This window comes from Mobula birostris, chromosome 9 (genome assembly GCF_030028105.1).
Source record: "Mobula birostris isolate sMobBir1 chromosome 9, sMobBir1.hap1, whole genome shotgun sequence".
Classification (NCBI taxonomy): Eukaryota; Metazoa; Chordata; class Chondrichthyes; order Myliobatiformes; family Myliobatidae; genus Mobula; species Mobula birostris.
Window position 1 is genome coordinate 155649329 of NC_092378.1, and position 14592 is coordinate 155663920.

Consider the following 14592-nt stretch of genomic DNA (forward strand, 5'->3'; position numbering starts at 1 on the left):
TGATTATGACTTAAACCTGTGACCCACAGGCGTTGTTGCCCTTGAGGCTGGTTTGTTTGTACAGGAACCTCTGGCGACGCTGCCTCTACTTGCACTAACAATTCCTGCTCAGCTAATTTCCTGTATTTGCAAAGCAGCACGGCTGCGATTCAGGTGATATTTTGTAAAATAATAACCTGCCTTCACTTTCTATTCAGCCATTTTCATCAGAATCAGGCTTATTATAACTGACACATGTCATGGAATTTATTCTTTTGTGGCAGCAGTACTTTGCAGTACATAAAATATACTATAAATTACAATAAGATACATTATTATTTATAAGTGTATGTGTATGTATTCTATGTGTGTGTGTGTGTGTATGTATAAGTATGTATCTAAAAATATGGCTCAGAGGGCCTATTTTGTGCTGTATCTCAATAACTAGAGATATAGGCACCCATTAGTCTTGTGAGACCATGGATTTGCACCTTGGAAGGTTTCCAAGGCGCAGGCCTGGACAAGGTTGTATGGAAGACCGGCAGTTGCCCATGCTGCAAGTCTCCTCTTTCCACGCCACCGATGTTGTCCAAGGGAAGGGCATTAGGGCCCATACAGCTTGGCACCAGTGTCATTGCAGAGCAATGTGTGGTTAAGGACACAACATACTGCCTCAGCTGAGGCTCGAACTGCGACCTTCAGATCACTAGACCAATGCCTTAACCACTTGGCCACGCGCCAACACCATAACTAGATAAACTTTCCGAAATCTGATGGCAGAGGGGGAGAAACTTTTCCCAAACCACTGAGTGTGTGTCTTCAGGCTCTGGTACCTCCTCCCTGGTGGTAGCAGTGCACCTCTGAACAATAACAATAAAGGCAATTGAGGCTCAGCAGCACAAAAACAGCTTTTATAATCATGTTCATTCCTAAAGAAGTGAATGAAGGTTTAAGCATGTGGTTTGCAGAGGTACAAGACGTATATGGCTAGCCTGAGGGAAAAGCCACCAATCTACACCGCTAAAATGTACTGGTGATGTGGAGGGTAGATTGCTGCTGTCCTGGCCTTGAGGGTACACTGTGGGGCCATTCGATTGTCCAGTTAATTATCGCATGCACAAGTGATTGGATGCATGGGAGCAATGGAAAAGTTTACTAGCAGCAGTATTACAGGCAAATAGCAACATATAAGCAGCATTCAGAAGAAAAACATAAATTAGACACAATTTTTATCAGAAAGAACATAATTAGAACAAAAAGAACAATTTATTTTAGTACAAAGTGTTGCTAAGCTGAAATGATGAGGGATTTAGTTGGTTTAAAATTCAAATGATAACTGTTTATGAAGTTTGTGGTGTGGGACTTCAGGCCTCTTGCCCAATGTTAAATGTGAAAAGATGGCATGGCTTGCATGGTGGGGATAGTTCATGGAAATTGCCATCTTGAGCCAGGCAGTGCCTTCTGTAGATACTGCCAGATGGAATACAGTGTTGGGAAATGTTTGATAATGAATTTTGGTAAAAGGAACAATAATGCAGACTATTATCTATATGGGGAGAAAGTTCAAACATCAGAGTTGCAGAGGGACTTGGGAGTCCTTGTACAAGACTCCCAAAAGGTAAATTCACAGGTTGAGTTTGTGGTAAAGGCAGCAAATGCAATGTTTGCATTTATTTCAAGGGGAATAGAATATAAAAGCAAGAAGATAATGCTGAGTCTTTAGAAGACACTAGTCAGGCTGCACTTGGAGTATTGTGAATAGTTTTGGGCCCCATATTTCAGAAAGGATGTGTTGAAATTGGAGAGAGTCCCAACGAGGTTCACGAGGATGATTCCAGGAATGAAGGGGTTAACACATGAGCGTTTTTGCAGCTTTGAGCCTGTACTCACTGGAATTTAGAAGAATGTGAAGGGGATCTCATTGAAACCTACCGAATATTGATAGGACTAAATAGGATGGATGCGGAGAGGATGTTTCCTATGATGGGGTTATCCAGAACTAGAGGGCACAGCCTTAAAATTAAGAGGCGACCTTTTAGAAGAGAGGTAAGGAGGAATTGTTTTAGCCAGAAAGTAGTGAATCTGTGGAATGCTCTGCTACAGACTGCGGTGGAGGCCAAGTCTGTGGGTATATTTAAGGTGGCAGTTGATAGTTTCTTAATCAGTCAGGGCATCAAAGGATATGGCGAGAAGGCAGATGGATGGGGTTGAGTAGGATCCAGGATCAGCCATGATGGTATGGCGGAGCAAACTTGATGGGCTGAATGGCCTAATTCTGCTCCTATGCCTTATGGTCTAAGCTGAGCCTCTTTAATGTCCTACGAAAGTAAAGATGCGGTTGCACTTTCATTGTGATTGCATGTCTGTGCTGGGCTCATGTGAGGTGCAGAGTGGGTTTGTTGGTAGGGTTACCATACAGACAAAGCTGTTTTGCACGTCTGAACTTGGATTGCTTTTAATAATTGCTGTTATTGTTCAGAGGTGCATTACATTTCTGAAATTACTATGAAACTGATAGTGTTGTTGTTCCAGGAAACGTCTTAAACAAATAATTAAGATGGATACTCCCAAATGTAGTCCCATTTGGACCCCATGAGATGATGACAGTTGTCCTTTAGCCTGACATTTAGATATTTGTGCCTGCAATTTCTGGATTACAGAGAGTAACAGATAGCCTTGCTCCACGATAGCATACAGTTAGCGTAACACTATCATAGAGCCAGGGACCTGGGTTTAGTTCCACTGTTACCTTGAAGGAGTTGTAAGTTCTCCCCATAACTGCGTGAAGTTCCTTCAGGTGCTCCGGTTTCCTTCCACGTTCCAAAGACGTACGAATTAGGTTACATGGTCACATTGGAATTGGGTGGTGCAGACTCCTTGGGCCAGAAGTGCTGTACCGCTAAATTAAATGAAATGTTAATAAACTGAGCTTTTAAAGAAGTAGCTCAGAGAAGAGCCTTTTCTTTTAATTAATTTCCAGATTTGTGCGTCATTATGTTCAGTGTTTATTGATCTTCCCCAAAATGCAGTTGAGAAAGTGATGAGCTGCCACCATGAATTTTTGTGGTGGTTCTGGTGAAATGCTGTTGGCTTCTCTGATGATGAAAACTCCACTGATGCGGTGTGAGGCTCCCTTGGTAATACTTCCTAATAGATCTCAAACTTTGTAATTACACAAGACAAATATAGTTACATTGTGAAGCCAAGTTGCTTTACCTTAAAACTCTCCATTTGCCACACTGAAGAAGTTGTCTATTCCCAGGGCAGTAATAGTTGATGAGAAGCATAACTTTCAGGTGATTGGAGGGAAGTATGGGGTGAATGTCAGAGGTAAGTTTTTCTTAACACAGGGAGTGGTAGGTTTGTGGAATGCATACATCAGGGGTGGTGGTAGAGGCAGATACATTAAGGAAATTTAAGAGGCTCTTAGATAGGCACATGGATGATAGAAAAATGAAAGGCTTTGTGGGAGGGAAGGGTTAGATTGATCTTAGAGTAGGTTAAAATGGCAGCACAACATTGTGGCTGAAAGGCCTGGACTGTGCTATGTTCTACATCTCTTGTTGTTGCCCCTTCACAGCTTGTTCATAAGATTAAGTTGTGTTATTTCTTTGTCCTTCCCATCACAAACCGCTGTCATTAAAAACTTTGCCGGAGGGCCTTATGTTTGCCTGAATTGCATTGAGTTCAGATGCCTTTCCAGTGAGCTGAGCATAAAAATCAGGCAGAGATGTTATCTTTCAGAAATTATATTAACCTGGGATGCAATTAAAAATACTGTGGCCAAATGTTATCATGCAATCAACATCATTCAGCAGGTTAGCAAATTATTACTGGTTTGTGGGAGCTAGCTGTGTACAAATTAGCATTCCCACTCCCAACAATGTAACTGTGACTGTGCAGCAATAGGTACCTCCTAGTCTGCATTTGATATTGTAACTTTGGAGGCAGTCCAATAGAGATTTATCAGGTGTATTCCCATAATCGAGAGGATCATCCACTAACCCGTCCCTCTACACCCCCCAACCACCACTAAGTATCATTTCCTTTCAGAGTCACCGTAGGTACAGACACTGTATTTATATGTCTTATGTATTTATATTTATTGTGTTTTTTAATTATTTGTGTTCTTTATCTTATTGTGTTTTTTCATGCTGCATCAGATCTGGAGTAGCAATTCATTTGTTCTTTGTGTAACATTCCATTATATTGACTCGTGTATGTCCAGGGGAAATCCCGCCCAGCACCTGCTTCAACACTCCCCTCGGTCAGTTGCTGCCCGAATCAATCCCAAACATCAATCATCAGCCAGCACACCCAGTAAATTTTAACAAGTACACTTTATAGATATTACTAATTCTATGACATTAATATGAATTTGATACAGAGAGGAAAGTAATGACAAAAAAAGGCGCCAAGACTTATCAAAGTCCAAGTTCTTCGTGTGCTACCGTTGGAGCTCAATCGATTCCCGACAACCACCCGGATCCTGTCAACTCACAGCTCGGGAGCACCCGGAGTGATCGACTGGAGCCTCTCTGCACGTCCACCGTCCTCCCCGTCTCTCCTCCGACTCCCCGTCAAAAACCCCGTCCACCGTCCTCCCCGTCTCTCCTCCGACTCCCCGTCTCTCCTCCGACTCCCCGTCTCTCCTCCCACTCCCCGTCTCTCCACCGTCCTCCCCGTCTCTCCTCCGACTCCCCGTCTCTCCTCCGACTCCCCGTCTCTCCTCCGACTCCCCGTCTCTCCTCCGACTCCCCGTCTCTCCACCGTCCTCCCCGTCTCTCCTCCGACTCCCCGCCAAAAACCCCGTCTCTCCTCCGACTCCCCGCCAAAAACCCCGTCTCTCCACCATCCTCCCCATCTCTCCTCCGACTCCCCGTCTCTCCCCGTCCTCCCCGTCTCTCCTCCGACTCCCCGTCTCTCCTCCGACTCCCCGTCTCTCCACCGTCCTCCCCGTCTCTCCTCCGACTCCCCGTCTCTCCTCCGGCTCCCTGACTCCCCGTCTCTCCCCCGTCCTCCCCGTCTCTCCCCCGAATCCCCGTCTCTCCTCCGGCTCCCCGTCTCTCCTCCGGCTCCCCGGCTCTCCTCCGACTCCCCGTCTCTCCTCCGGCTCCCCGTCTCTCCTCCAACTCCCCGTCTCTCCACCGTCCTCCTCCGACTCCCCGCCAAAACTCAGGCTACAGTCATATCATACAGCATGGTATTCGAAAACAAAACGATACATAACCACCCATTGGCTAATAGAATGCTGCTATCTCACTTTAAAGTAAAACAAACTGCTAGCGCAAACTCTCTTCAGCGTTTAGCACACCAAGCCGCATTCCCCAGATTAACATAACAAAGTCGCCATTTTAACTCTAACAAAAAGAAAGACCCCGTACATTTGTTACACTTGCGTTCTGAAAAAGAGATTTTAAAAATCCTGAATCTTAATTATTCTATCAAGGCACATTGCACTGTATGTTTTGATGTAAATGTGAGTTTAGAAGAATGGGCGGAGATCTCATTGAAACCTATTGAATATTGGAAAGCTCCAGATAGAGTGGATGAGGTTAGACCAGAAGGCACAGCCCTAGAATAGAGAGGTGCCCAATTACATGAGAAGGAATTTCTTTAGCTGGAGTGCGGTGAATCTGTGGAATTCATTGCCACTGACAGCTGTGGAGGTCAAGTCACTGAGTATCTTTAAAGTGGAGGTTGATGGAGGTTTTTGATTAGTCAGTGTGTCGAAAGTTACATGAAGAAGGCAGGAGAATGGGGTTGAGAGGGATAATAAATCAGCCATGATGGAATGGTGGAGTAGACTCAATGAGCCGAAAGGCCTAATTCTGCTCCTAAGACCATAATAAGAATTGTAAGCAATTCAGAATGTCAAGAGAGGCCAAAGAGATTGGGTCTGTATTCTTTGTCATTTGGAAGAACAAAGAGTGACCTTTGTTCGTCTTAACATCCTAACGGAGCTTGACAGGGGAGGTGCCAGAATCTTTTCAGTAGTGAAGTCTTGATTTAGGAGATGTAGTTACAAAGTAATAGGTGCTGGGATGGTGATACATTTCTACTGAAGGAGGTGTAAGACGCCCCTTCCCTCCACTAGCCAGCAGGTAACCCTTTGGGCAAAGTGTAGCACCTGCTTTAACTCCCCTGATCAGGGTCACGTGAAGCCATGGGAGCAGGTGGTGGATGGTTGTGTGAGCAACTGGTGCAGATCACAAGTCGTGGTTATGTCATCACAGATGCCAGGCAGATGACCTCTGAAGGGTATTGATAATGGCTGGGGTCACCCGTCTTGTAAAGACGTTGCCCAGAAGAAGGCAATGCAAACCACTCTGTAGAAAAATTTGCCAAGAACAATCATGGGTCATGGAAAGACCATGATCGCCCACATCATATGACACGACACATACGAATGAACGAGTTGCAAGATAAGACTGGGCCTTTAAAATGGAGGCGCATAGAATTCACTTTTCAAAGAGGATGACAAATCTCCCGAGGACTGTGGAGGCCAGATCAACAGAAGTCTTTAAGGTGATGCTTGATAAATGTTTGAACTATCAGAGAGTTGAAGATTATGGTGTTCTAAAGGAGAGTTGAAGCCATTGTAGATCAGCCGTGTTATTGAGGTGGGACAGACTTGAGGGGTCTGGTGGCTTTCTGCTTACAATTCTTTGTGAGTGAATAGATTGCCCCCACAAAAGCTACAAAGAATCTAAGGAAAAGATACCCCCAGGGGTGCCCAAGCAGGGGGAGGATGAGCACCCCAGTCGGACAGACACAATGACATCAGACCCAGGCAATGAACAAACGACGATGAGGAAGCAGTGTGCATGTGGCAAAATCTGCAAGAACGATTGTAGCTTGAAGATCCACCAGGCGAGGATGAAGTTTTTGGCCGGAGCAGGAGCAGCACAACGCGCAGGTGTCCAACCTGGTGAGACGAAGGGGGGGCCAGGCCCGGAGTCACCCCATAGTGCCCGGAACCTCCAAGTGTTGCAAACTAATCCCTCTAACATGAAGTCTAACAGGAGGCAGATCAAATGGCCTGCAGCTAACATGACTTCACTGTGGAAGCAGTTTGATGAAGATGTTAACCAAATTCTGGAGGCAACGGCGAAAGGAGGGGTTGATAGGAAGCTGCAAGCCATGACAACAATTATTTTCAGCAACTGTCAGCAGGCTGGATGGAGAGCGAGGTGTCTCCCAGTGGAAGCTGGTGGTAGGGGATTCGTAGCCCGTTCTTTAGTTAGAGCCTTCAGCATTTTGGGCATCGAGGGAGAGAGGAAGAGGAGAGCCATCCGCAGTACCACCGATGCGGCAGAGAGGGCCTCAAGATGGCTGTGGCTCAAAAGAGGGGAGCCATGGAGTCATAAGTAGCTAGCCATCTGGACACAAGCTGGGGTCTGATCAGCCCTGGCTGAGTGACCTGGAGGAGGGTGTATGATGTTGAAAGACCCGAAACACCCGATGATTCCAGGAACATCACTGAAGATGTGTCCAGAAGCATCAATAGATGTTTGTACATAGTATTGTTTCCTTACTGGCTGAATGGCCCTCTGTTCTATTACCACAATCGCACATACTAAATCCTTTTATTAGAAGCGCAAATAATTTATTCCAATAAAGAGGTTCTTTCTTTTTAAATCTTTTTATTAAATTAGTACACAAAAAGTAAACCATGTAGACACTAATACACTGTTGCAATATAAATTTGCAAGAGATATTAATACACAAAAAAAGTTAGTACAAACAGTGCAGTTTTGATATAAAATAACAAGGTAATATAATAGTATACTAATTTTCCATACATATCGATAAAGAGAAGAACCCCCCCCCCCAAAAAAACCCACCGTGCAACTAATCTAAAAAGCAAAGCAAACTGGGCTAACTAGGTATCAAGTAGAGTTAAACAACTTAAAACAATCACATCCTCAAACCCGACCTCCATTAAAAATAGTTAAAAAAAAGCAAGAAGGGAATGTAAATATGGGCAAAGAGAAAAAAAAAATTACATTAAATGAAAATGTTGAATAAAAGATCTCCAGGTCTGTTCAAATTTAACTGAAGTATCTTGAAGATTACTTCTGATTTTCTCCAAATTTAAACATAGTATCGTCTGAGAAAACCAAAAGAACGTACTTGGGGCATTAATCTCCTTCCAATGTTGTAAAATACATCTTTTCACCATTAAAGTAAGAAATGCAATCATTCTACAGGCTGAAGGGGAAAGATTACTGGAAATTTTAGGTAATCCAAAGATAGCAGTAATAGGATGGGGAGAAATATCAATATTCAATACCTTTGAAATAATATTAAAAATGTCTTTCCAAAAAGTTTCCAAAGTAGCACAGGACCAAAACATATGAGTTAAGGAGGCTATCCCCCCATGACATCTGTCACAAAGAGGGTTAATATGAGAATAAAAACGAGCTAATTTATCTTTAGACATATGTGCTCTATGAACAACTTTAAATTGAATTAGGGAATGTTTGGAACAGATAGAGGAAGTATTGATTAGTTGTAAAATATGCGCCCAGTCATCCGCCGAAATAATATGCACCCAGTCATCCGCCGAGATAATAAAGCCCAATTCCTTTTCCCAATCTGACCTAATCTTATCGAATGGAGCTTTCCTAAGTTTCATGATAGTATTATAAATAATAGACGTTACACCTTTCTGACGTGGGTTAAGGTTAATTATAGTATCTAAAATATATGTAGGAAGTAGCGTCGGAAAGGAAGAGAGTATAGTACTTAGGAAATTTCTAACTTGGAGATATCTAAAAAAAATGTATTCTTGGTGTGACAAGAATACACATAGGTTACGATGTAGCTGTCCTGTGCTGGCACCAGTGGAATCAGCAGTTGGTCTGCCACCTGTCTTCAGGAGAGAGAGAGATAAGGAAAACAATGGAGCAGCATTTGGAGATGTTAATGAAGGAAGGAGAGTTGTCAAGAGCGGCTCACCCTTTGAACCCTGAACTGTTTGAAGTGATGGACAGGCGATACCCCAGCAGGGGGATAAAAAGGGACAGGTTCGCTAAGGCGACACACACGACACCCAAGGTAACAAGACCCTGGAAGCAGTGTGTCTCTCACAAGTCGGTGGGAAGTACCGGGCCATAGACGCACAGGGTGGAAAGGCACGATCGGCGGGGACCTGGTGTGTGTCCACCCTTGCCTGGGTGCCAGGTTCACCGCAGGGAAACGATTCATATCTGGAAACGGAGAGGTCACGGTCGGTGACCTCAGAGGACATCACAAAGGACTCGCCCGAAAGCTGACTGTGAAGGTCTGTCTGGAAGCCTTGAATATTAATTCGTTTTGCTCTCTCTCTCCTTCCCCCCACTGTCCATCGCCACGGCAGCGATTACTGCGAACTGAACTGAACTAAATTGAACTGAACTTTGCGTCACTTTGAAACTGGTCATTTACCCCTAGACAACGATAGAGCTTGATTAATCCTGTTATCTTAATTCTGTGTACATGTGTGTTTATCATTGCTGAACTGTTGCATTTATTATCCTTTTGATTAGAGTACTGTGTTGCTTGTTTCTTTAATAAAACTTTCTTAGTTCTAGTAATCCAGACTCCAACTGAGTGATCCATTTCTGCTGGTTTGGCAACCCAGTTACGGGGTACGTAACATTGGTAAGTTATATTTGTTAGATAATTGTTCAAAAGACATAAGGGAGCCATCTAAAAATAAATCCAAAAACCGTGATATACCATTAGTCTTCCAAATTTGAAAGGCATGGTCTGTGGAAGAGGGGGGAAAGAATATGTTGCCTAAAATAGGAATCGCAAGCCCAAATTGATTAAGATCGAAAAATTTTCGGAATTAAATACCAAATATGTAAGGTATATTTAACTATTGGGTCACAAACCTGTTTGTGGCGTTTCAAATCGAAAGGAAGAGAAGAACCTAAAATGGAGCCAAGTGCATAACCTTGAGCAGATTGTAATTCAATACTACCCATTTAGGAATGGATAGTGTATCTTGGTCAAGTAACCAAAATTTCATGTGTCGAATATTAATTGCCCAATAAGAAGTTCAAGTTTAAAAGCAGGAAACATGAGAAGATTTCCCCATATCTACATAGCATTGTCCTACTGAGATTATTAAATGATAGAGAATGTTTTATAGTTCTCGAATTTTGCCTGTAGGGAAATAGTATGTTCATATCAAATAGTTTGTTCATTTCAATTGTAAATCTTTAGGGCTGCACCTCTAATCTCTGGGGAAGTTGAACGCCCAGTGTCTATGAATTCACAAGATGGCCTTTCCTGGGGTTAGAGTGTGGGTGGGAGGGATGAACTGTTTTGCTGTGGTTGCTTCGTCACGGAGTATGTGCTGCTTTGTTGTGTGCTGTGTTGCTCTGACGAGCATTGTGGGCACACCACATTGACGCCAGAATGTGTGCCAGCACTTGCAGGCAGCCCCAGCACCTAGCACGTCCTTCGGTGTGTTGGTTGTTGAACCAAACAGTGCCTTTCGCTGTATGTTTTGATGTATGTGTGATAAATAAATTTGGATCTGAACTCTGTTTGGCATCAGTGGCAGACTAGCCTGCCTATGAGTTTTGCATTGTAGATGATCAATATTCGAACAAAACATCTAGCATAGACTATATGAGCCAAATGGGCTATTTCTTTGCTGCAGGGCTCTTTTCGGGGTGTGGGTTCAGGTGGCAAGGCCCAACATTGATTTTTCATCCTAGTGTCTCTAATACAATCAATTCAACTGTCCGGCACATCAGCGGGCAGCTGAAGGTCATCATATTAGTACTGGACATTGACCATGTAGACCCTTGGCCTGGGAATAACAAGCAGTTTCATTCCCAGATACTGTTACTGAACCCTTCCTGGGCTACTTTTATCAAAAAGTATTCTCTGATTTTGAAACATAAACTGAATTTGCATCCCCAGATTTCTGAGGTGAGACTTAAATGTATTAGTCTAATTTGGGTTGTTAGTCTGATTTAAAATACCTAATACCCTGCTCTGTGTATAAAGTGTTGCTGGGTGAGGTATGCAAAGGGATTAGAGTGGTGCAGATCAGTTCTGGGTGGGTTTTCAGATGTTGTCTTGTGTCTCAATTGGTACTTTTGATGGGGAAACCTAGGATAAACCGTATTTGCAGAGGGTCTAGAGATGGTTCACGAAAGATATTCTGGGAATGAAAGGGTTAACTAAAGTATGAGGCGCGTTTAGCTCTGGGCTTGTACTCACTAGAGTTTAGAAGAATAAGGGGGGATCGTGTGAAACCCATTGAGTATTAAAAGCCCTGGATAGAGTGGATGTGGAGAGTATGTTTCCTATAGTGGGGGAGTCTAGGACTAGCGGGCACAACCTCCGAATGTAGGGACATCCCTTTGGAACAGCGGTAAAGAGAAATTTCTTTAGCCAGAGGATGGTGAATCTGGAATCATTGCCATAGGTGGCTGTGGAGGCCAAGTCTTTGAGTATATTTAAAACAGAGGTTGATAGGTTCTTGATTAGTCAGGGTGGCAAAGGTTACAGGGAGAAGGCAGAAGAATGGTGTTGAGAGGGATAATACATCAGCCATGATGGAATGGCAGAGCAGACTCGATAGGCTGAATGGCTTGATTCTGCTCCTATGTCTTATGGTATTAATACTTCCAGTTTTGAAGCTCTGGAGGTGATGGGGTAGTGAGTGGGTAAGTGGATCTAGTGAAGACAATCGAACAGTGACACTAGGGCCAAGTAAAAACAGACCAGTGTTGTTGGTGAATAACTTTTCTTCAAAATAAAATGACCACCTGCGCAGGATGCTGGTATAGACGTTTGGAATCATTTAACCAGCACCTGAATGCTGTCTGGGGTCATTGTGGATGGAAAAATACTGTCGGGCCAAAGTGGCCTCCTTAGGACGTAACACACATAAAAGTTGCTGGTGAACGCAGCAGGCCAGGCAGCGTCTCTAGGAAGAGGTACAGTCGGCCGTGCTCCCGATGTGGCCTTCTATATATTGGCGAGACCCGACGCAGACTGGGAGACCACTTTGCTGAACACCTATGCTCTGTCCGCCAGAGAAAGCAGGATCTCCCAGTGGCCACACATTTTAATTCCACATCCCATTCCTATTCTGACATGTCTATCCACGGCCTCCTCTACTGTAAAGATGAAGCCACACTCAGGTTGGAGAAACAACACCTTATATTCCATCTGGGTAGCCTCCAACCTGATGGCATGGACATCGACTTCTCTAACTTCCGCTAATGCCCCACCTCTCCCTCGTACCCCATCTGTTATTTATTTTTATACACACATTCTTTCTCTCACTCTCCTTTTTCTCCCTCTGTCCCTCTGACTATACCCCTTGCCCATCCTCTGGGTTACCCCCCTCCACCTTGTCTTTCTCCCCGGACCTCCTGTCCCATGATCCTCTCATATCCCTTTTGCCAATCACCTGTCCAGCTCTTGGCTCCATCCCTCCCCCTCCTGTCTTCTCCTATCATTTTGGATCTCCCGCTCCCCCTCTCACTTTCAAATCTCTTACTAACTCTTCCTTCAGTTAGTCCTGACGAAGGATCTCGGCCTGAAACATCGACTGTACCTCTTCCTAGAGATGCTGCCTGGCCTGCTGCGTTCACCAGCAACTTTGATGTGTGTTGCTTGAATTTCCAGCATCTGCAGAATTCCTGTTGTTTCTGTTCCTTAGGATGTAGTTATTTTGCCAGTGTCATACGGTACAACATATTGTAATGACTCTTGGAGTGATCCAAGATCTGCCTGGGCAACTAGTGTCAAATTTTAAATACCTAAGCCTATATGTTTCTGATGCAGGTGATGAAATCCTGTTTACACTGTCTACATTTCTGTAGATATCCATCTCTCTTATCGTTGTTACTGTTGGTGTTTCTCTCTATTCAAAATGGGGTGTGCTGAAGGGCATTGGTGGCATGGAAAATTTATTAGTGAGCCTCTGGAGAGCCACAAATCCCAAGTGGTATCCAGCCTAGAGCAAAGCTATGCTGCGTTTCAATCCAGTTTATAGTAACAAATCAACTGCGGTTGTGTGGAAATTGGTTACTGACAAGGCAAATGTGGAACAGAAAAGAGATGCCAGGGGTATAAAGTTAACTACAAATAGATAACTGGATAGAGACCTTGTCACAACAGGGACGAAATTTGTGCTTAATCACATTGCTGTTGTCTCCACTTGTTGGCATGCTTGTGTGTGATCTTACAGGCACCTTGGGAACAATTCCATAAAGTCAAACTTAAGAACCATATGGAAAATTACACACAAAATGCTGGAGGAACTCAGCAGGTCAGGCAGCTGCTGTGGGGTGGGGTGGGGGGGAAGAGAATAAACATTCGCCATTTTGGGCCATGACCCTTCATTGGGACTGGAAAGGAAAGGGGAAGAAGCCAGAATAAGAAGGTAGGGGAAGGGGAGGAATACAAGCTGGCAGGTGATGGGGGAAGGTGGGTGGGGAATGGGGGATGAAGTGAGAAGCTGGCAGGTGATGGGGGAAGGTGGGTGGGTGGGGAATGGGGGATGAAGTGAGAAGCTGGCAGGTGATGGGGGAAGGTGGGTGGGTGGGGAATGGGGGATGAAGTGAGAAGCTGGCAGGTGATGGGGGAAGGTGGGTGGGTGGGGAATGGGGAATGAAGTGAGAAGCTGGCAGGTGATGGGGGAAGGTGGGTGGGTGGTGAATGGGGGATGAAGTGAGAAGCTGGCAGGTGATGGGGGAAGGTGGGTGGGTGGTGAATGGGGGATGAAGTGAGAAGCTGGCAGGTGATGGGGAAGGTGGGTGAGTGGGGAATGGGGGATGAAGTGAGAAGCTGGCAGGTGATGGGGGAAGGTGGGTGGGTGGGGAATGGGGGATGAACTGAGAAGCTGGCAGGTGACGGGGAAGGTGGGTGGGTGGGGAATGGGGGATGAAGTGAGAAGCTGGCAGGTGATGGGGGAAGGTGGGTGGGTGGGGAATGGGGAATGAAGTGAGAAGCTGGCAGGTGATGGGGGAAGGTGGGTGGGTGGTGAATGGGGGATGAAGTGAGAAGCTGGCAGGTGATGGGGAAGGTGGGTGAGTGGGGAATGGGGGATGAAGTGAGAAGCTGGCAGGTGATGGGGGAAGGTGGGTGGGTGGGGAATGGGGGATGAAGTGAGAAGCTGGCAGGTGACGGGGGAAGGTGGGTGGGTGGGGAATGGGGGATGAACTGAGAAGCTGGCAGGTGACGGGGAAGGTGGGTGGGTGGGGAATGGGGGATGAAGTGAGAAGCTGGCAGGTGATGGGGGAAGGTGGGTGGGTGGGGAATGGGGGATGAAGTGAGAAGCTGGCAGGTGATGGGGGAAGGTGGGTGGGTGGTGAATGGGGGATGAAGTGAGAAGCTGGCAGGTGATGGGGTGGGTGGGTGGGGAATGGGGGATGAAAGAAGCTGGCAGGTGATGGGGAAAGATGGGTGGGTGGGGAATGGGGGATGAAGTGAGAAGCTGGCAGGTGATGGGGGAAGGTGGGTGGGTGGGGAATGGGGGATGAAGTGAGAAGCTGGCAGGTGACGGGGGAAGGTGGGTGGGTGGGGAATGGGGGATGAACTGAGAAGCTGGCAGGTGATGGGGAAGGTGGGTGAGTGGGGAATGGGGGA

General features: G+C 45.4%; 1 protein-coding gene across 5 annotated transcripts in view; it reads left to right on the forward strand.

The window, feature by feature from the left end:
• Positions 1 to 14592, forward strand: part of rab11fip3 (RAB11 family interacting protein 3 (class II)) — a 175216-nt gene that overhangs the window by 77164 nt on the left and 83460 nt on the right. The window contains exon 1 of one of the 5 annotated variants that reach the window (XM_072269246.1): positions 9525 to 9627. The exons of the other annotated variants lie outside the window; for them this stretch is intronic. The gene's annotated coding sequence lies outside the window, so the exon portion shown is untranslated. Of the gene's footprint in view, positions 1 to 9524; positions 9628 to 14592 lie in introns of those variants that run through there. 5 annotated transcript variants of the gene reach the window in all.